The sequence below is a fragment of the Trichosurus vulpecula genome, chromosome 4 (genome assembly GCF_011100635.1).
Source record: "Trichosurus vulpecula isolate mTriVul1 chromosome 4, mTriVul1.pri, whole genome shotgun sequence".
Lineage (NCBI taxonomy): Eukaryota > Metazoa > Chordata > Mammalia > Diprotodontia > Phalangeridae > Trichosurus > Trichosurus vulpecula.
Genome location: NC_050576.1, coordinates 196,143,871 through 196,167,433, shown reverse-complemented (window position 1 = coordinate 196,167,433; position 23,563 = coordinate 196,143,871). Strand labels below are relative to the sequence as shown.

The 23,563-nt window shown below is 38.7% G+C and overlaps 1 protein-coding gene across 1 annotated transcript in view; it reads right to left on the bottom strand.

Annotated features, from left to right (window-relative positions):
• TANC2 (tetratricopeptide repeat, ankyrin repeat and coiled-coil containing 2) overlaps window positions 1-23,563 on the bottom strand; it is a 352,115-nt gene that overhangs the window by 187,749 nt on the left and 140,803 nt on the right. The gene's annotated exons all lie outside the window — the stretch shown is intronic.

Below are 23,563 nucleotides of genomic sequence, written 5' to 3'. Positions count from 1 at the left end.
TATGCAATCAAAGTCACAGACTTTAATTAAGTCTGACAAATAAAAATACTAGTTTCTTCTATATGCTTTGGAGGAGACAATTGATTAATAAGCCCTACACTATGCACTGTGGTAATTTAGAACCCCATGACATACTTAAGAATTCTAATTTCTAAGTGTGTTGGGCAACAGTGTACATGTTTCTCTGCAGGTGCACTCCTTTGCCACCTTCTGAACAATGACTCCTGAACTCACTCCTAAACAAACAAAAAGCCTTAAACTGTATTTTGGGAGCACATTAGATCACTTGACTAAAGCATAATTTAATTTGGTTCTAAGGTTGCGGGATTCAGTTGTTCTACAGTTCCCAACTCACACATCTACTGAGATGAGTGAAGAAGAAGCCCGGGTATATGGAAAACTCTTTCTCAGAGAGCTAACCTTTGCATAAAACACCCAAATGAAACATCAGTTCCTTTCCTTTTGTGGACTTCTGCTGTGTAGTGTGAATTTACTTGTCTCTATGTAGCCTCTAACCTGAGCTATATCCCACAAGCCTCTCTACTTTCTCTATCCAACCAAAACTAAATCTTTTGGCCTAAGATTAAAGGCTGTCCCAATCATAATTTGGAATAACAATGAGAGGAAGAAAACCAGTTTCCACAGTGTGAAGAGTGAGTTTAAGACACACTGTAAGATCCTGATGCTGTTTATATAGACCTAACATAACTGTTATTATTCATACCTAACACACAGCATTCTTATATTTCAGGGGCAGAGAGATTAAGCTGTACAGCCTGTCATGACCTCTTCCCTGTACAAGAAGGTGGTAAATACAAGTTCTGTTATATTAGATACCGAGATGGAAAGCAGCCACTTTCAAAGTCGAAAATCACAAGGAGTGAGATGAGAGAACTCATATAAAGAAAAACCTGGTCTTCCTTATTCCATAAATATCTTTTAGGCTCTGACTTTCCACTACTTTATGTCCCTTTCCTCCCTTATCCCTCTCCCTACAAACTGTTCTTAAAGTACCAGGCTATTTCTTTAATGGATAACAGACAAGCTCACCTATGTCAATCCAACATGAGCTATTGGTGATAGTGCTGTAAGAGATGGGGGGAAGGGTTTTGTTTCCACAGAGTTGAAGGTGCCCTTCTACCCCTTCCCCACCCCAGCTTTAGCAGAATGTAAGTCAAATGACTGACTGGAACTACTTCCAGTCAGAGATCCAGCAGAAACCAGGCCTCAGGTGGGTCAGGTGAAAGGTCAGAGACTTGTGCGCATGATTAAACTAGCCATTTGAGGGCAGCATGACATGACGTAGGCAGTCAGGGGGTTGTATCTGGCCAATGAAGAGACTGGCGGGAGAAGTCAATAAAAGGACTGGCATCCATTTGAGTCCTTTGTACTCTCCTGTACTCTGTTCAGGGGAGGTGCCCATTTATTCAGACTGAATAAATGTAAAACATAATTAAAATGCACCTGCTTGGGTGGCGTCCTTTCTCATGAGAAAGCAATAAAATTCCTTTCTACTTTCTACCTTGAGAAGCCTCTGAATTTAATTTGGGGAAGGGTCACTGTCCCACACAGCTTCTATGCTCTTTCTTTTCTAGTTCCTCCCTCTTGGCTCATGAGCTTGCAAGGAAGGATTCTTTCTAAAAACCAAATGCTTTATTAACAACTTAATGTTAGACATGAATTCTAAAATACTCTAATGGATCTATTTTCTCATGCACGTGGAGTTCTCTTAAGTGATGCAGATCACAATCCATTGGTGCTTGCCCATCCTGTGGGATTCTCGTTCATTTCCTCTAAAAAGTTCTCTTCAGGGTAATGTTCTGGGGGCCCTTTGCTAGCACACAGGTTACCCATGAATTATCCCTCACTTTCACTAGGAGATAAGCCTATCTACCTTATTTTTTGCTCATACATTTCTGTGATGACATCCTTTACTCTAACTCTTATGTCATGTCATACAGATTGCATAACACCTGTCATGTGCCCTCTAAATAACAGCAACAGGGATTGGACAGTGTTTTCATGACATAGGGAATTCCCAAATAAGAAAATTAGTGCTTCTTAGGACAATCCATTCTATTCTGGTATACGGGAAGTAGAGGCAGTTGTTAATTCAAAAGTGAAGGAAGGTATAAAAGTAATACAATATGCTTCAAAAGGTTCTGATTGCCAGCTTGTAGTCTAGACAATATAAAGAACATTCAAACAGAAGGGGAATTATATGTAGCAAAATGATAGTGTCCAACGAGCCACAAATATGGGATTATTATACATCCTGAGAAAAATTAATATTGTTATATTATTTAATAAGCAAAATTACACCCATGGTATTCCTTATTTTGTCAAACAGCATTTCTCAGCCTACCTCAAAAGGAAATCTCTTCCAATCCAAATTAAAGGCATGGTTGAGGAATGGGATCGCTCCCAGCCCCTGGGGCATTTGCTTGAAAACCAGTTTAAAGTGGGACCCTTACTTCTGTTTATCTATAAACAGAAGAACCAGCTTGGACTGGGTCCCTCCCCCAGAGAAGGCTCTCCTGTCCTTGCTTTTCCTTGTTGAAGTTGGGGGGGATTTGATCTCCAAGGGAAAATCTAAGGGGAAGGAAGGAATCCCGATTAGGGTGGTTTTGTTCTTCTAGCCAAGATTACTAGAAACTGTTGAGTCTCATAAAGCAATTAGCATTCCTTAATTGTCAGAGAAGGGCGTGATTAGCCATACCTGAAGACCAGCCTACTTTCCACAGCTGTAGCTAATTGTTCGCTAATTCTACTACCTTACACTTCCCCCCCCACCCCATTTCTTTGGGGTCTCAATAAATGTGGTCATTCCAGTCCTATTCTGGTCACTGACTCTGAGGAGGGAAACAGTCTGACCCATTTTATTAACAGTTACACATGTCACTGTTAATAAACTGTTATCTTGTCCTGAAAACTTGCCTCAGTTGACTTCTGTTGCATCATTACTTGCCACAATTCAAAATGGAACAAGGAACTGTACAATGGAATACAGACAATCTTATCTAAGATTTATTTTGATACTTTGAGAGTATTTTTAAGTCAGAATAGGAGAGAAAAGGACTTGGGGGGGGGAGATAAGGAATGATTTGTCCAGCTGAGATTAAACCAGAGTGAAAATATTTGAGAGGTAGGGTAAATTTAAGCTAGGTAAGAATGAAGGAACCAGAAGTGTCTACCTTTAGAGTCCCTAAGAACTACTGGAAGTTCTATAGCTTTACTACTCCTCTGGCTCCTGTGACTATGTTGGCCTCGGGGACCACAGATTTAGGCTTTTTATAAGAAAAACAGTCTGAAGCCTTTCATCCTAGTCTCTGCCAGCAGGGCTGCTTGTGGAGGGACTCCTCTCCTCCAATGCTGCCTGGGCCTCTGCTAATAGATCTGCACCCTCTGCCCCCTGGAAAAATGTACCACTACCATGGTGAAGCTTGGGAATGCTGCTAAAAACCAAGGTGAGTCAAAGACAATGGCTCTTCTCCTAAAGGACAGAGAAGACAGTGAGGACGAGGACATTTCAGAGCATAAACAAGAAACAGTGGAGAAGAGGTTGCAATCCCTCAGAAACAGGGTAACAAGGCTATGGCCACACCAGCAAAGAAGGTACCACCAGTCAAAAAAGTCATCATTACCACCTAAGAAGGCAACCACGGCTCTGTCAAAAAAGTGGCTACCATAGCCAAAGTTGTCATCATACCAGGCAAGAAGGGAGCCACTTCAGTTAAAGCAACAGCCATCCCAGCTAAAGCAGCAGCTTCCCTCAACCAAAGGGGAAAAATGGGAAGAATGCTAAGAAATAGGACAATGAATCTGACAACGAGGACAGTAAAAAGGAGGAGGATGAAGAATTTGAGCCAACAAAAGCCACAAAAAAGGAAACAGCTCTGGCCAAACAAGACTCTAAGGATGAAGAGGAAGATGATGGTGATGAATATGAAGAAGATGCTATGGATACCACACCTGCCAAAGGGAAAACTACTATAAAAGCTGCCCCTTGGAAATCTGAGAAAGCCAAGGAATCAGAAGTGGAGGAAGAAAAGGAAGTGCCCATCAAAGAAGCCCCACGGAAGAGGAAAAAGGAAACGAGCAAACAGAAAACCCTCAAAGCCAAGAAACAGAAATTAGTAGCTAAAGTATCTATTCTCTTCACTGGCAATCTGAACTTCCACAAAACTGCTTCTGACCTAAAAACAGCAGCATTAACTTTGCAGAAAAGGACCTTATAGTTGTGGATGTCCCCACTGGTGCCACCAAGAAGTATGGCTACATGGAATTTGGATCAGCTGAAGACACAGAAAAGCTCTGGAATGCAGTGGTTCCAAAGTGAAACTTGAAAAGAAAAGTCAAGGACAAGAGAATTCGAAAGGTGAAAAGAATTCCTGGAGTGGGAATAACAGCAAGCTGGCAGATTCAAAGACATTAGTGCTAAATAACCTCACCAACATACAGAGCCACTGAAGAATACTGGTCAGCTTGGCCCAGAACAATCAAGGCTGACCTAAAGGGTACATGTTCATTGAATTTCCCTCTGCAGAAAATACAAAAGAAGCTTTGAATTCTTTTAACTATATAAAATTCAGCACCAAGGAGCCAGTCATAAAAAACTTTGTTCATCAAAGGTCTGTCTGAAGACATGACAGAAGAAATAGTGAAAGGTTCATTTTATGGTTTTGCTGATTCCAGGAGAGTCACAGATAGGGAAATGGGGTCATTGAAAGGGTTCAGTTTCATGGACTTCAACTCAAAAGAAAATGTTAAAGCTGTGAAAGAGGCTGTGGAAGATGGGAAGATTGATGGAAACAAAGCCCAGGGGTTTTGGAGGCCGTGGTAGTGGTCATGGCAGCTGAGGCAATATAGAAGTCCAAGAGGGCTTTGGTGTTAGAGGTCAAGGAAAATTTGGAGGTTGGGATGCTTTCTGAGAAGGTTGAGGAGAAGGAGGAGATGACAAGCCATCAGGAAAGAAGATTAAATATGAATAGCTTCTCCCCATTCTTTTTTCCCTTGGTATCTGAACAGACTCTGGTGGGATCTATCCTGTCATCTAATCATTGACAGAGCCTTCTGAGGACATTCCAAGACAAACATACAGTATAGAAGTTGTCTTGGAAAGACCTGGATGACATTTCAAGGGAGAGAGCATGTTGGTTTTGACTGGATGGATGTTCCATATAACCTTCTGCAGAGATGGATTATAGATGTGGGAGTTAACCTTTTTGTCTATGTGTTGTCTTGTTTATAATTTTAGACCCCATGTACAAAACCATTTCCTCTTCTACAATTATCTGTAGTCATTTTTTGTTTCATTTTAATCCCCCTTTTTGGCTATAAAGAAAAGAGGCAGATGTTTTCTCGTGGTTCCTGCTTTAGTAGCCTGTTTTAGGTCACATTGAAAGAGCGTAACTTGGAAAAAAATAAAAGAAAAATAGGCTGATAAATGTATGGTTATACTGATATGAGTATTTGTAACAAAAGGCAACATCCACATAAATGGCTTAAGTCCATAAGATGAACACACAAACTAATTCTGTGGTTCTGTAGCAAGTATTCTGATTAGTTCATGACTGCCATGATATGTCAGGAATTTTGCCCTAAAAGACCAATGGGTCACCATTTTGAAAATCAATGTCTGATGCCATATAAGCACTCAATCTGGAAAAAAAAAATGGATATTTCTATAATGAGCAAGAGGACTGTTAAGGGTATGTTAGTTTAGATGATTTACAAAATAATAATAATAATAATGATGCCTCCAATACTTCTTTATAGTTTGTTATTATTCAGTCACTTGAGTCATGTCTGACTCTTTGTAGCCCCATTTGGGGTTGTCTTGGCAAAGATACTGGAGTGGTTTGTCATTTCCTCCTCCACCTTATTTTACAGATGAGGAAACTGAAGCAAACAGGGTTAACAGACTTGCCCAAGGTTATCCAGCTAGTTAGTGTCTGAGGCCAGATTTGAATCCAGGAAGATGAGTCTTCCTGATTCCAGCCATGGCACTCTATTCACTGTGCTACCTAGCTGCCCACCCCTCAATCTACTGAATGTAATTTTCTTTCTGTGTATTTTTCAAATAAAAGTGAAAAGCAAAGGAATCGTTTTCCAAGAAAAATTACTAGTATTTAATATGACAGCATTTCTATGACCCAAATGATTGTATACCCTTTACTTGATTAAACATCTGACAGACAGCCTTTCTTTTTCTTTCTCTAATTACTCTGAAGGCCAATTTGTTTCTGTATTCAGAATCATAAAAGCATAGCATCTCATCAGTCTTCAAAATTAGCCTCTTATCCACCAAGCCACTTATTTCATGGAAACTCAATTTTGAAAATTTATCTGAAGAAAGTTTTTAGGAACATTAGATAAGGAAAGAACTTCTTTAAAGATTTTCAGACCATATACACATTTTATTCTAATTTTATGCTAAAGCATCCTTGAGCTCCTTTTGAAGGTAACTGCTTGCAAACAGATATGGCCTCATCTACTGTCAGTATAATCCATTCTACTTGTATGAATATATTACTAAAGCTATTTTTACTTACAGCAATATGCTGATATGCAGTTACAGATAATCTAAAACCAACAGAGAATTGCAGGAAGAATTCTGGTTGGGAACCACAAAAGCTATTTTGCTAAAGGAACAAAAGCTACTTTTATAAGAGATCCCTGATCTTTATTATTTAATCTCTACAAGAAAGACCCCAATTCTACACTCCTGACTCAATTCACTGTCTAGATTTCTCTACCTCCTTTGCCAACCACTTTCCAACCTCTGAGAAACCTTTGCGCTGAGATAGAGTACTAAAGGTGATCCATCATTTTATAAAAGGCTTCAGCCACGATCATGCCACTATTGCTTCAACTTAACTCTTTGGACTCTTCTACATCCCTGCCTGACATTTTGGCCCTGCTTGGGTACCCTTTCCCACCACTCTCCATTTTAGGTGTTATTTTCCTCCAATAGAACATAATCTCCCTGAGGGCAGAGACCATGCTGTCTGCTTGTATTTGTATCTCTAGCGCTGAGTGCAGTGCCTGGCACATAGTAAATATTCTGTCTATGCCAAATCAGTCTTGTAAGAAGAACTCTCTAACTGGATCTCTTACTTTTATTCATCTACCAAACACTTCAGTCATAAAATAGATACCTTCATAAACCTATATTAGCAATCTAAAAGTCACACAATGTTACCACTATAAAGGGACATCAGAGGTCATCTAGTCCAAACCTCCCATTTTCAAAGAGGAGGAAACTGAGGCTTAGAGAAATAAAGTTACTTTTCCAAGGATACATAGTTAAGCCCTGGCAGAATGGTGATAAGAAGCAGTACATTAATGTAGCAGATGACTGAGGTATTTATTTTGAATTTATCAACCTACACATACACACATATATAATATATCTACACATACATACATATGCATACATATATACATATATGCACACACACATATTATACACACACACACACACACACACACATACGCCTTCTTGTTGTTGTTCAGTGGTTTCAGTCATGTTCAACTCTTTGTGACCCCATTTGAGGTTTTCTTGGGAAAGATACTGGAATGGTTTGCCATTTCCTTCTCCAGCTCATTTTACAAATGAGGAAATGGAAGCAAACAGGGTTAAGTGACTTGCCCGAGGATCACACAGCTAGTGAATGTCTGAATTCATATTTGAACCCAGGTTTTCTCGTCTCCAGGCCAGGTGTCCTATCCACTGTGTCACCTAGATGCCCCATATATTGGCCTAGAGAATTCCAAATCTGATCAAGAAGGTTCTAAACTGAAAATGGAGGGAGAATATAGGATTCCCATATAACTGCTAAGCCAGGTATTGCAGGTATGTGAACACACATGCACATATAAACACACATACACACATACCCCTGACAATCGAGAAGCTGTTTAAAGACCTCCAGTGAGGGGAATCCATTTCCTTCTGTGACAATTCCACTTTTGGACAATTTAAGTTGCTGGGCAGGTTTTTCTGATGTAAAGGCTAAATGGTTTGGCCTTCTGGGGCCAAACAGAACATGTCTAATCTCTCTTCAACATGAAAGCCCTTGAAATACTTGAAGTCAACAAACCACAGAAAGAAAGCACAGTGAAGATCATTTGGGTGAGGACCAATGGAGAGAGAAACAGAGAGGATATTGTGGTGAGAGTATATTCTAGACTTAGCCAGAAGAAAGAATTTAACTGATGAGCTCCAGAAAAAGATGACAAAGTTGTCCCAGAGGTAGGCCATTGTAGCAATGGGGCACTTCAACTAACCAAAAATCTACCGTAAATCTTTCTCTGCTAAAAGCACAGCAGCTGAGAAATACTTGACTTGTCCAGATACTTTTATCCTTTAAAGATAGAGGAAGCAACAAGTTATTTGATAATCAAAAAGTGAGATCTGAAGTTGCTTTATTTTTTTTTACAATAAAGTTTTCTTATTTTTTCAATTACCTATAAAGAAATTTTAACATTTTTTGAAAAATTTTGAGTTTCCTACCTTCGTCCTTCACTTTCCCCCTCCCTAAAATGTTAAGCAATTTGATATAGGTTATACATGTGCAATCATGTAAAACGCATTTCCATATTAGTCATGGTGTGAAAGAAGAAACAGATCAAAAGAAAAAACCACACACACGCAAATAAAGTGAAAATAGTATGCTTCAGTCTGCATTCAGACTCTCTCAGTTCTTTCTCTGCATGTGAATAGCATTTTTCATCATGAGTCCTTTGGAACTGTGTTGGATTGCTGTATTGCTGAGAAGAGCGAAGTCCTTCATTGATCATAATACAACGTTGCTGTTACTATGTACAATGTTCTCCTGGTTCTGTTCAAAGTTGTTCCTTTAGTGCAGGGCTGTCCAACCTTAGGTTTTTATTGAAACAATAGACAATATATTTTGATTTGCCATTTTAGTGAGAGCTCTGCGGTAGCTCAGCTTCATTTACTAAAGCATTTATGTAAATTTCTATGCTTACGGGTGGCCTGCATAAATCCCACTGCAGGCCCTATTTTGGACAGCCGTGCTTTAGTTCACTTAAGCACGTCATCTTTATAAATAAACATGACAAGCAGTAGAAGCAGAGTAACTAAGAACTTGTATTAGGAATCACTGTCAGATAAACATCTGAAATGAAATTAAAGCCTCTCTATTTATCGTTAATATCAATGGGGAAATAGGGTTTGATTTACCAAAATTCAATTCACACAAACTTTCAGGAATACATCTGTCTAGTGAGTAAGGCCCTTTATTTCTTCTTTTTTTTCTTTTCCCTGAACAAAGGGCAAACAGTAATACTATATGTTGGTAGGTCTTTTTCTTCCAAATTAGAAAAGAGGATGGAGAAAAATAGGTTGTTCACTTGTGATTTGACTACTTCAACTAGTGGTAACAATATAAGATGTACAGATGCCAATACTCTGGAAGGTGGATAACTTGGTTATGAATGAAAGGGAATGACATAAATAATTTAATCAAAAAACCAACCAACATTTATTAAGTGCTTACGACATACAGTGATCTATGCTAAAAACTGGGCATACAATTAGAAAAGCAAGATAGTCTGTGCTTTTAGGGATCCTACATTCTAACAGGAGGAGGTAACATGTATGAGAAGTTTAAGCTACAAGTCGGATGGAAAGGTCTTATGATCCTTAGGGTACAAAGACAAAATAGATGGTAATTCATCTTTTTTAATGTCATTTTCACTGATAAAACAATATCCATTTCTGATGTTGAATCATTACTTTGATGATAAGAATTTTGTCTTCCAAGTCTTTAATTAGCTGTGGCTACTGAGGCTGTAGAACTTGCAGAAGTAGCAGCCAGGTTGCAGCTCCACAATGGTTAGTTCTTTGGTTGGTAGCTGTAGTGGCTGGGCTGAAAGCATGGTCAGTGGTCTGGCAGGGTGTCGCTATATTTGCCTTTGGGGCTCAGGCTTCTGAGCTGTCTTCATTGTGGTCTGAGAGAAGGTAGAATTCCAAATGGTAGTGGTAGTTTGACCTTCTTGGTAAATACCATCTCTTATCTGTCCCTCAGGGTGCCATGCTGCTTCGGCTAGCCTGGCTTGTCTACCCTGGGTGGGGGTGGGAGTAGGTAGCAGTTGGTTGGCAGTTGGTAGGAAGTGTTGCAGAGCCCAGCCCAAACATCAAGTATAAAGTCAGAAAATAGGCTAGAAGACTGGGAACAAAAAAGAACCTCACTATAAATGAGCTCTTATGGCAGCAGGAATGTTCAAGATACAAAGGCAGAAGAGAATGTCTTCAGAACATCTACAAGCATTACCTCAGAGGAAAAAAAAAACAGGTTGGGAACAAACTTAACTAGAGTTTCTGAAAGAGATGAAGCTAGATTTTTTTTTTAAACTTAAAATTTTTAAATAAATGGAATGAGACTGCTTGAGGGAAAATTGGAAAAGAAAGGAAAGCCATCAAAGAAAAAAATGAAAAGAGAATAAACTGCTTGCCACAAGAGATACAAAACCTTGTACAAGCAACAAACTCCTTGAAATTTAGAACAAACCAAATAGAACCCAATGACTCCAGAAGGCAACAAGAAATATTAAAACAAAATCAAAAGGCTGAAAAAATAGAAGAAAATACAAGGTACTGGGGGAAAAAACTGACCTAGAAAGCAACTGATGAGGAAAATAAAAGTAAGAATCACTGGACTGTTTGAATGCCATGACCTAATAAAGAACCTAGACAATCTATTTCAAGAAATCTTAAAACGGCCTAGATCTCTTAGAACCAGAGGGAAAAGTAGAATAGAAAGAATCTATCAGTCACTTCCTGAAAAGAACCCCCAAACGAAAACGCCCAGGAACATCATAGCCTAAATCCAGAACTCCCAGGTCAAAGAAAAAGCATACTGAAAGCAGATTGAAAGAAAGAATTCAAGTAGTAAGGAGCCACAGTCAGGATCAGACACAATTTACCCACTACCACTATAAAGGAGTGGAGAATTTGGAAAATGACATTCCAGAAGGCAAAGGATATGTTCTTATAGTCAACAAAAACTGACCTAGCAAAACTGAGTATAATACTTCAGGGGAACAAAACGGATCTTTAATGAAACAGAGGACTTCCAAGCATTCCTGATGAAAAATCTAGAACTACAGAGAAACTTTGAAATAAAAACACAGGAGCAAAGAGAAACATAAAAAGGTAAATATGAATGAACAATGATAATGATTTAAAAAGGATAAACTGCTTACACTCAAATATGGGAAGATGATACAGATGTCCCTTCTGATCCCTATCATCATCAGGGTTCATAGAAAGACTCTAATTAGATAAGGCCTGAGAGTGATTATGTCATGTCCTGATGTTTTTATGAAAAGAATGGAAAGAAAGGAGAAGAGGAGTACATTGAGGGAAAAGGGAAAGGAAGATTAGAGAAAATTATCTTACATAATGATGGTATACAAGCAGATACCTATACAAACAAAGACGAGGAAGATGGGGCAGTGGCTGACACTTCTCATCTGAACTGGTCAAATGAAGGAAGACACACATAGAATTGGGTAGAGAAATATTCTTCACTCAAAAGAAAAAGGGGAGTGAAAGGGAAGAAAGGGAAAGGGGAAATTAGAGGGAAAATAGATTAAGGGAGGAACTAATTCTAAGCAAAACAAATTCTAAGGATGTACAAAAATATCTGTAGCTCTTTTTGAGGTGGCAAAGAATGGGAATCTGAGGAGGTGCCCATAAATTGAGGAATGGATAAACGAGTCATGGTATATAAATCTGATAGAATATTACTGTGCTGAACTCTTATCAGTATAATGACTAAGCAGGATTTTCGATGACTAATGAAGAAACATGCTACCCACCTCATGATAGAGAGATGAAGGATCTAGAATGCAGAATGAGACAAATATTTTTTAGGACATGGCCAATATGGAAATTTGTTTGACTATGTGTGTGTAGTAGATTTTGTTTTTCTTGTGTTCTCAATGGATGAGTGGGTGGGAGTCAGGGTAGGAGGGTGATCTTGGCTGATTAAAGCTTGGAAACTCTGATCAACACAATGTTTAACCACAATTCCTGAGGACTCATGATGAAACATGCTTCTCATCTCCTGACAGAGGTGATGGACTCAGAGAGTAGATTGAGACATATTTTTTTTTTAAGACATAGGCAATCAGTAGTTTTGTATGACTGTATATGTATATCAGAGGTTATGTTTTTCTTGCAATCTCATGGTGGGTAGGGATAGGTAGGTGGGAGAGGAAGAATGCTGATCTTTGTTTGAAAATAAAATTTAATTTAAAAAAACAAAGAAAGTCTATGGGTTATTAAAAAAAGAGAGAGAAGGTTACTGCAATAGTCCAGGAGAGAGATGATAAGGGCCTAAAGCAGAGAAAGAAATTACAGTAATCTCCTCCACATCACAGGAATGAAAGACTTGGCACTTCCATCTGGAAAATCTGTGTAAAATTTTTGGCCTTCCCTTTGTACCAGAGAAGTCATCTGAATTTTTTTTCTCTTAGGGGGCATTTATGTATCTTACTGTAAAATACGGGTTAAGTATTTGGTCATAGGCTCTGTGTTGTCTACTAGCCTTCACGTGTTGTATACAGCTTCTGCAAACTCCCCACAAATTCCTGTAATTTCTTATGCTGACTTGTGATATGTTGAAAGTGAGATGGGGGAAAGGATAACTTTACTAGATTTAGTCATTTGACCAGATATATGAGGTCAACATGAGAGAGAGAGAGAGAGAGAGAGAGAGAGAAAGAGAGAGAGAGAGGAAGTATACTAGCAAGGCTGTGAACCTAGATGACTTGATCATAACAGGGAAGTTCAGCTGAGATGTAGTTTTTGTGGGGAAAGATAATGAGCTATGTCTTGGACATGATGACTTTGAGATGCTTATGGAACATCCAGTTTGAAATGTCCAGTAAGCTGTTGGTGATACATGCTTGATGCTCAGGAAAGTGACTAGAGCTGAACACACAGCACTAGGAATCATCTGCGTAAGAAGACAATTGAACTGATGAGAACTTATAAGAGCACCAAGTGAGAAAATATACAAAGAGAAGAACAGAGTGCTTAGGATAGAGTCTTGAGAGACACCCATGTTTAGTGGCTGCAATATGGATAAGGAAAGCACATCAGGAAAACTCCCCAGTAAAGCAGGAAAGGTATGCAAAAAGAAACTGATGATAAGCTCGCTGCATGGGAAAAGGGTTGAAATGTCGACTTTGTTAACTCTGGTGAAAGATTTTTTTTGGAGAGAGGCTTTGTATTAGCTCTGAAAGATTACATGTGCTGTGTTATATAAGTAACAACTCAGTCCATGGTGGATTGACCCCTGCATCCAAGACGTTGGGCTCTACAGCAAGGAAGAGATTTGGTTCACTGGCCATTCTAAATTCAGAAGTGGATTTGATGGGGTCTATGCGTTGTAGCAAATATTTTAAGTACGAACTCACTCTCCCAAGGACTGAAGCGATAGAAGGGAAATGTGTATGATCTTCTTCACTGTCCCCTCTTCCACCATGGCTGGGGAGGGGGAATAAAGTTTTATAACTGCTTTTGTTGCTATAACTTTGCAGTAGATAACTTTTTGTAAAAGCCAATAGAAATTAATTAAAAGAAACTGGGGCACTCATCAATGAGGACTAACACCAGGGAAAACACAGAACTGGAACTCAAGCCCAAAGCATTAGAGGATCACCCTCCCCCTCAACTCCTCAGGAGTATCCCTGGAATTCTGAAGGGGAAATTTTAGCTTTTTTCTAGGGAACCCAACTCATTTCTGTGAGTGTGAGGTGAGACAGGATACCCAGAGGAGTTTGTGAGAGCTATTGTATTAAAGACAGCTATCAATCTGTTGATTGACCATTCCAAAAGTAACTGAAAGATGAAAACTGGAAGATGGGTTTCTCCTTAGTACTGGGCAAACTTCATCGTTGCAGCAGCTCTCTGGCTTATCATTCTGCCAAAGAAGTTTATAGCTGTTATCTCAAATCTCTGGCATAATTAGTCTATTTTATTTCACCCTTTTCAGCTGTTGCTTGGACCATTCTAGGTCACAGACAAGATAGAGGGGGTTTTACCAAGACACCTGTGTAAGAAAAATGAGTATTATCTCCATAGTAGGAAATTACAGTGAGAATGGCTTGGGAAGAGGCTGAGGTACCAGCTGTAATAATAGCTGCACCTCTGGAGAATTATTCTAGAGTTCAGAAAATCACGGAAATCTATAGACCCTATCTTCTAAAATGACCTCTAAATGAGAAGTTTGTTAATGAGCAAAGCTTGATGTAAAGGTGAATCTAAATGCCAACTTACAGGTTTGGCAGAAAGAACATCATAGTCTCTTACACAGTAGGCAAGCCAAGAAAATGAGTCACCTTCTTCACAGGGATTTTTATTTTCTAGTCTCAGGATCAATCATCTTGGGAGAAAATTCCACATATTATGTGAGGATAAAGAAAGCTTTGATTTCAGATATTTTGTGGCTGTTCTTTTAAAAAACATTATCAAACCTACTGCTAATAAGTCACAAGGGGAGATACTTGTGGATGAAGAGAAATGCTTCGAAGAAAAACAGCAGCTGGAAAACAGTGTTGTTGTTTTTTTATGGAGAAAGTGTGGTATTTTGTGACAACAAAGTACGAAAAACAGACCTAGAGAAAGGATAGGACAGTTGGAACTGACATGACTATGCTCTCCAGAAAGCTTGTATAAGCATTCCTGGTTTATCTTGAAAGATGTGTTATTGTAGTCTGGAACTAATAGAGTAATTGATGCAATGAGAAAATAAGATCACTAGATTGGGAAAGGAGTAATTTATATCTTCAATACACTGATTCAGAAATCATGAAAATTACTAGAATGAACGTAAATATAACATTTTGTTTTGAAATTAAGTAAAAATTCTGAAGTTAACAACACATAGCCATAGTGAATTTTCCTTTGGGGGCTCCCAATATAAATAAAATCACAGGTCTAGTCCAACCACAGTAGGCAAAGAATAGGAAGTACCACTAAACCAAAACTTTTATGGAGCTAACACTGCTTACCAAGAAGGGTGAGAAAACTAACACCTCAGCTTTACACAATCATTGATAGAGATTCTTGTCACCAGCACCAATACTTTGACCATAGAGGGAAGTTGAAAAAAAATAAACTATAGCTCTCCACTGCCATGAAATTAGGCCTAGGCAGAGCTGCCACTTCTTACCAAGGAAGATGAGAAAATCAATAATGTCTCAGTCCTCCATAATCATCACCAAGCACTAGGCTTCTTCTAATAGGGATCCTTCCGAAGACCAAGGCCTCAGTCACTGAGGAGGATGAGAAAATCAACTAATAATTAATAAGCTATAGCTTTCCATTACCATGATTCAGGCCAGGTGGAATGTTTGTTCCTTCTTGGGAAGAATGAAAAAATCAATAATCCTTAGGAGCTCCCTATAACCACTGACCTCCAGACTTCTTGCTGCCAAAAACCTGTAAGGACCAAAGTCTTGAAAACCACACTTCTCACTTCCAGGTCCTTAGCTGGTACCAGGGCCTCAGGTATCAGGCTTCTTGCTGCCAGAATGCCACAGAAGAACATGGTTTCAGACATCAGACAAAACACCAGGCCAAGTACAGGAAATCCTGTCACTGTGGATCAATCATCTCCTGCTAGTTTAGAATAAGGCAAAGAAGCTGGTGTTGAATACTTACTATCCGAGATGATTGCCCCCATCTCCCCTTTTCTCTGGGCTTTGAGAAAAGACTCATTGATGCCACTTTCCATCAGCACACAATCCTTGTGGATGTGGGCCTTGAATTGTGCTTCCTCATACTATGGCTAGAAAACTCTCTCCTCCTCTAATCCTTATGATTCAGAGCTGCAGGCCAACTAGGTAAAAATTTCTTTCTCCTGTTAACAATTTCCCATTCCCTCATCCTCAGATAACTAATCACTATTCCTCTTAAGTCCTTATCCTGTCCTATGATAGCTTTCCATTATACCCTCTGGAATCCCTGTTCCATCATTAACAAACTTCTTTCATCTTAGACCTCTTCTTCTAGCAGATGTCTGCCTATTGGTTTTTCTTCTTTTTTTCCCTTTCTTGTTTCCCAAGAGTATTTTATTTTCTATTTACATGTAGAAACAATTTTTAACACGTGTTTTTAAAATTTTTGAGTTCCAAATTCTCCCTCTCTCCTCCTCCCTCACCATCCTTCTCCCTGAGATGGCAAGCAATTTGATATAGATTATACATATGAAGTTATGCAAAACATATTTCCATATTAGTCATATTGTGAAAAAAGACACCTCCCCTCAAAAGACACAAAACAGTAAAAAATAGTATGCTTTCATTTGCATTCAGATTCCATCAGTTCTTTTTCTGGAGGTAGATAGCATTTTTTATCATATATCTTTTGGAATTGTCTTGGATCTTTGTATTGCTGAGAATAGTTAAGTCATTCACAGCTGATCTTTGTACAATATTGCTGTTACTGTATACAATGTTCTCTTGGTTCTGCTCACTTCACTTTGCAACAGCTCATGTATGTCGAGGTTTTTCTGAAAGCATCTTGCTCATCATTTCTTGTAGCACAACAGTATTCCATCATATACTACAACTTGTTCAGTCATTCCCTAGTTGATGGACATCCTCTTAATTTCCAATTCTTTGCCACCACTAACAGAGCTGCTATAAATATTTTTGTACATATAGGTCCTTTTTCTTTTTCTTTGATCTCTTTGGGGTACAGATCTAGAATTGGTATTGCTAGGTCAAATGCATGGTCTTACTGTCTATTGTTTTTCAATCTTGCACTCATGGAAACCTGGATTTCCCAAAGCACACTGCCTCTTCTCCAGCTTTAGATATATCTTTTCTCATTCCCACTCCCCTTTTCTCCTTCCACAACACAGTGATCCAAGAGAAAAAGTAGGAATACTCTTTTATTCTCATTGACACTACCAGATCTCCTCTCTATTGCCATCACCCAGAAACCATGTAACCTATATATATATATATAAAATTTCCTGGTTCCTATGTCACTTGTCCTTTCTCAAGTAGTTTTGTCCCTGGTTCAGAGTGTTTCACTCCACTGCAATCACCGCCCTTATACTTTTGGCCTTCAATACACATTTTGACATCTTCTCAAATACTCTGGTGTCTCAGTCTATCAACTTTCTCAATTTCCATGACTTGCATCTTTACTCAATCTCAATCAATTCTAGAGATAGTCATACATTTTTATCTCACTATGAGTTGTAATGGTTTACTATCCATGATCTAGAGCTCTGAAATTCCTCTGACTGCAACCTCTTATCCTTCCATCTCTCTCCCCTAAACCTATTCTTTGTACTCACTGTGCCCTTCAGTCTCTCCATCTTTCCTTTCTCTTCAAGCTCATCCCCCCTGCTCTGGTCTCCTTTCCTTCCTTAGAAATCTTGCTCCTGTAGTTAACCAAGTCAAATATATCCTGGAATCTGTTCTTGGTCCTTTAAACCATATATAGCTGTTCATGCCTTGCTACACCCTAAACTTCAGTTAGCTCCACCTGCCTTTTCTTCTTGAGTGCTACTGAATGATACTGGAGTAAGTCACAAAATCAGAGTCCACCACAAATGTATTTTCTAGTTTCAACTGAGCCTCACTGCTTCATGGCAATACTTTTAGTTTTCCTTAATTGACTATTATACTCTTCATAATAGTTTTTCTCATCCTGCTACACTGCTTCTCCCTCTCCCTGTCTTCAGGGTATCCTGTCTTTTGTTTTATCCAGAAAATAGAGGTCATCTGTCTAATACTTCCTCTCATCTCCTAGCTGATACCACAAACTCCTCTATCATTCTTTTCTTATCTCTTATTCAGGTGGCCCATCTCTTATTGAGGCCAACCCCTTTACTTGTGCCTTTGATCCATCTTCTCCCATCTCTGGAAGGCAGGTAGAGGTGACAGCACTGGGCCCAGAGTCAGAAAGACCTGATTTCAAATCCATCTTCAGACACTTGCTGTGTGACCCTGAGCAAGTCACTAAATCTCTGTCTGGATTAGTTTCCTTAACTATAAAATAGGGATAACAATAATAGCACCTGCCTTCCAGAGTTGTTGTGAGCATCAAATGAGATATTTGTAAAATACCTAGCACAGTGCTTGGCATGTAGCAGGTGCTTAATAAATGCTTATTCCTTACTTTTCATTCTATGTCTGCCAGGAGCTTGACCCAATAATCATGCCTCTCTTTTCCCTCCTTCCCCTCAACAGCTGCAACTTCAGCTTCTATTTACTGGTTCCTTACTTGTTGCCTACAAATGTGCCTAGGTCCTTCCTTCACCTGCCCCACCCCCAACCCCATCTTTAAAAATTCTTCACTTAATTCTGCCATCCCTTCATGATGTTGTCCTATATCTCTTTTTCACCAACTCCTAGGAAGAAAAAACAACCCATATTCCTTGCTGTATTTCTCTTTGGACTGAAAGTCACCAGTCAACTGAAATTGCTCTCTCCATTATCAAAACTTTTAAAATTACCAAATCTGATGGCCTTTTTTTTTCTTCCAGTTTTAACTCTTCTTGATCTCTCTGCTGCATTAGGCACTGTTTCATATGCCAGTATGTGTTTGATAAATGCTTACTGTCTTGCCTTGACTTTCACCATTCTCTCCTGACTCTTCTCTATCTTGATTATTTCCACTGTCTCTTTTCCTGGATCATTGGTCATATCTGTTCTGAACCCTCTTCTCTCAACCCTTTCTAACCCAGGGATTTCATCAGCTCCCAAAGGTTGAAAGATCATTTATTTCTATTCAGCTGTCTCTCAGATGTATATATCTAATCCTAACCTCTCTCTTGAGCTCCACCTCTCCATCCAAATGGATACTCTGAAGGCATGTCAAATTTAACACATGCAAATCAAATTCATTCTTCCCCTCTAAATCCCTTTCTCCCTGCCAATTTTCCTGTTTTGGTTAAGGCCATGACCATCTTTCTAGTCACCTAGTTTCACCAATTTAGCATCAGCCTTGACTCTTATCTCTTGCTCTCATTCTACATCCAATCAGTTACTGAAGTCTTGCCAATTCTACCTATACAGCATCTACTGTATCTGTTCTTTTTTTCCCCACTTGTTTGGCCATCAATCTAATTTAGTTCCTCATTGTAACAGATGCCTAAATGGACTTCTGGCTTTCAGTCTCTCACTATGCTAATGTATCCCCTACACATCTGCCACAAGGATGTTTCGAAAGCACAAGTCTGACTATGTTACTACCCTGCTCAATGACCTTCAGCAGCTCCCTACTGCTTCTAGGATAAAATATACATTCCTCAGCTTAGAATTTAAAACCCTTCTCAATCTGCTTCTGGACTATCTTTCCCGAATTATTTCATATTACATAATATTCTATATTTTAGCCAAAATGACCTACCAGCTGTTCCCTGAACTCAGCATTTTGTTTCTTGCTCTGTAGTCCTGCAGTCTGTCCTCCATGTCTGAAATGCACTTCCTCCTTATCTCTAACGTCTTAAGAGTCCCTAGCTTCATTCAACGATCAGTTCTTGTGCCACATCCTTTGGGAAGTCTTCTAATCCCTTAGTTGTTAGGACATTCTTTCTTCTGAAATTATTGAAAATCTTCTTATTTGTTTAGATGTTGAATTCTGCCAGCAGAATTTTTTATATGTGCTTGTTGTCTCCTCTACCAGAATATAAGGCTCATTTCAGGTAGGATGGTTTCATTCTTTGTACTTGCGGTCTCAATATCTAGAACAGCACCAGTACATTGGAGGCATATAATCGACATTTGTTGATTGATTGAGGGCAAAGGACTGTTTCTTATTGTCTTTGAATCCCTAACACCTAACACAAGAGACTAACACATAGTAGGGGCTTAATAAATATTAGTTGACTGACCGAGGAACTATTTCGTGTTTTGTCTTTGTATGTTCAGTGCCTATCACCAGTTTGAAAGAATGGATTAAAAGAATTTGACTTTTGAAAGGTAGATACAGCACAAAATAGCCACCAAGACAATCAGTTGTAAACACATTTATAAACAAACTTATCACCACAAAAATGGGAAAACAAATTCCTCAATATCTATAAGGTAATAGCATATATTACTGATTTGATGTTTCCGTTTGTTCTTTGTGTAATTATGATACTAAATAACAAGTGTGGTTAACTCTTCCCAGAATTCCTCAATGTTTTGTGCTGTAGAGCTTCTAGCAACAGGTAATGTTTTTATACTTTTTGGTTAGAAAAAAGAATCCTGTATATTAACTCTGCCCTACTTCCACCCTCATACTCCACAAAGACTGCCTGCCACACTTCAATGCTCCCTGCCAGCACAGACATGTAGGGAGAGGCCTAAACCAGCAGGTTTCTTCACAAGCAGACCAGGGATATTTGTTTATAAATTCCTTTATAAAGACTTGTATGTACACTTATGATAATGGAAACTGGAAACTCTGGTGGTGAAATTGCTTATTAATTTTTCTCATTATATGGAATAACTATTAACTGTTGAGGCTGAAAAGTCCTCCAATCCTTTTACTATCTCTACAATTCATACTGTAAGCTATTGTTTTGAGGATGGCCCTAATAGCACTGAGTGATGCATAAATAAAAGTATAGGAAATCCAACTCTGGATTATTTCTTCTCACTGCAGATTACTTATACATTCTGTGATCTATCTCCTTAACTTCTCATGCCCAGTCTCCATGGATAGACCTTCTCCTTTTCACATAGCTTTCCTTGTTTCCCAAAAGATAATTTTGCAAAGCTGTTGGCTCTATCCCTTTCACTGTCTCCAAAAAACATATCAATTATACAGCTATAAACTGGAAAGGAATGGAAGCTAGGTGGTGAAGTATATAGGGTACCAGGCCTGGAATCAGGAAGACTTCTCTTCCTGAGTTCATATATGGTCTCAGACACTTACTAGATGTGTGACCCTTTTGCTTAATCTTATTTGCCTCAGTTTCCTCATCTGTAAAAGGAGCTAGAGAAGGGAAAGGCAAACCACTCCAGTACCTCTGCCACGAAAGCCCCAAATGCGGTCACTAAGAGTCAGACACAACTGAAAAATGAACAACAAACTGGAAAGGAATTTATTTTTCTAGCATTTTTCATATCTTATTGCAGTGTTCTTTAAGGTATATATTAAATGGAACACAAGCTCCTTGAGGTTCAGGACTACTTTTTGTTTTGTCTTCCAAACCCATGCACCTAGCATAAAGCTCTGAACACACAAAATACTTAACAAATGCTTACTGAACTGAATTGAAAGTGGCTTGTACTTGAACACAGGAGAAGAGAGAGATCAGCTTCTTCTCCTCTGTGTACTGCAAATACATGTGGGTATTTTAGTGAAATAAGATTGTTTCCTTGACCAATCCATTTTTACCCAACGATGTAAGATAAACAACCCAAGAGGAGCCATTTGGAGGATAGGCACCAAAAGGACATTCCCATTTCCCAGTTCCTCCCTCCTCATACACACCTTCCTCAAACTCTTAGGCTGAATTGCTTCCTATATTCATGTCTCTGCATGTTATTTGATCTGTGCCTCAGACTCCAATGCTACTGTGGCAGATAGGAAAACTGGAGGAAGTTACCTCTACTTCACATAATGTGTCTCTCAATTAGAACAACACAGAATTGACGACAAAAACAGTAACACTATCTTGTACATGAAGACATATCAATATTTTCTAAATCGTCCCTTGATACAATTATGCAATATAGTAGTACCTAAAAAGATATAAAAAAAAATCAGAACACATTGTTTTTGCTTAAATCCAACTTGGGGCTGCTTATCTTCATTTCTACATATGCACAGAGTATATAAATATTTCTAGATAGCAGAGGGTAGTGCTCTTTATCGGAATATCTCCAATTTAAACTCACAGGTCAGGCATTCTGGAAGATGGCTACCTCAGGTTCAATATACTCTGTGGGTCTGATTCCTAAAGCTATAGTTCTTGAGCCTCCAGAGATGTTTATATTCAACAGTTAGCCAGAAGACGCATTTGGCTTAGAGTAAAGGCATTTATTGAAATGGCACAGATAAAAAAAATCTAATTCTACTATGGGTTATAATATTACATCTCATAGTTATGTCTCTCTCCTATAAGATGGAGAACACAATCAGTCAGTGGAAAGACTGACCAAGATCTCACGAGTGGGGAAGCATACAAACAAGGAACACATGGGGCCAAAGCAATTTGCATCTCCAGCATTGCCAAGCTTGGTCTTGCAGTCTCTCTCGCCATACTAGCTATCTGATACTGTGCACTAGTGACTTTCCTTCCAGCAGACAGAAAACACTGAGGCTATTCAAGTGGCCAAAGGATACACTTAGTTACAAAATTTACAAATATTTAAGAGACTATTCTATTTCCCTGACATCTTTACTAAACCAAAATAGAGATGGAAAAAAAACGTATTTTAAAAAATCTCCCCCTGCAAGAAGAAAAATAAAATCTGGAGACTGACAAAATAACTGAGCTATAAATGTTATCTGGTTTTACACTACAATCCTTTTTCCAAACTGTCTCTTTATAAGTATTGTTGTTGTTGGCTGGTTGTTCAGTCCTGTCTGACTCTATATGACCCCATGGACATTGTCCTTGGGATTTTCTTGGCAAAGATACTAGAGTGGTTTGCCATTTCCTTCTCTAGTGTGCCCCTATCTTACAGATGAGGAACTTAAACAAATGGGGGTTAAGTGACTTGCCCAGGGTAACACAGCTGGTAAATGTCTGAGGCTAAATTTGAACTCAGAACTTCCTGACTCCAGGTGTGGTACTCTATCCATCGTACCACCGAGGTGCCCCTTTTATAACTAGGTGTACAGTAATGCATATAAATTATGGTTATGAAGACTCCAAAAGCAAGGGTTCTTTACCAAGGGTCTATAAATTTTTTAATATTTTGAAAAATGTGTTTATTAAATATATTTGGTTTCCTTTGTAATTCTATGCATTTTATTTTATGCATTTAAAAACATAGTACTCTGATAAAACATCCATCAGTTTCACCGAACTGCCAAAGGGGATCATTTCATCAAAAACAAAAAAAAGTTAAGAACTTTTGCTCTAAAAAATAAAAGAGATTATTACAGTCCAGAGCTGGTTATGATTAAATATTCGTAAGTGTCCACTGGAAACAACAAACTACATCAACTCTCATCAGTCCCTTCTTTCATCAGAATGTTCTGTTGTTTTTCAGTTTCAAACTGCTAATAGAGCTAAAGGTAACTGAATAATGCTTCCAAGTCCCAGGAGGAAATTTTAACCTTATGTAAGGCATCTGAAAATTCACATAAGAAAGCTAAAACCGACAAATTTCAATTCTTGGGGACTTTCCAAGTTCTACATACCAAATAAGGATTTAAAGCTTCTAATTTTTCATGTACTGGTATATCAGGAAATCCTGGGACAAAGTCAAATTCTCCCTTAGGTATGGATGAGATGGGGGTACCTCTTCTTTCTTCTACCTCACTCAAAAAACCTAGTGAGGTTAAAGTTTCTGAAAACTAAGGAATACTTTCACATTATAGTGGAAGGTTTTT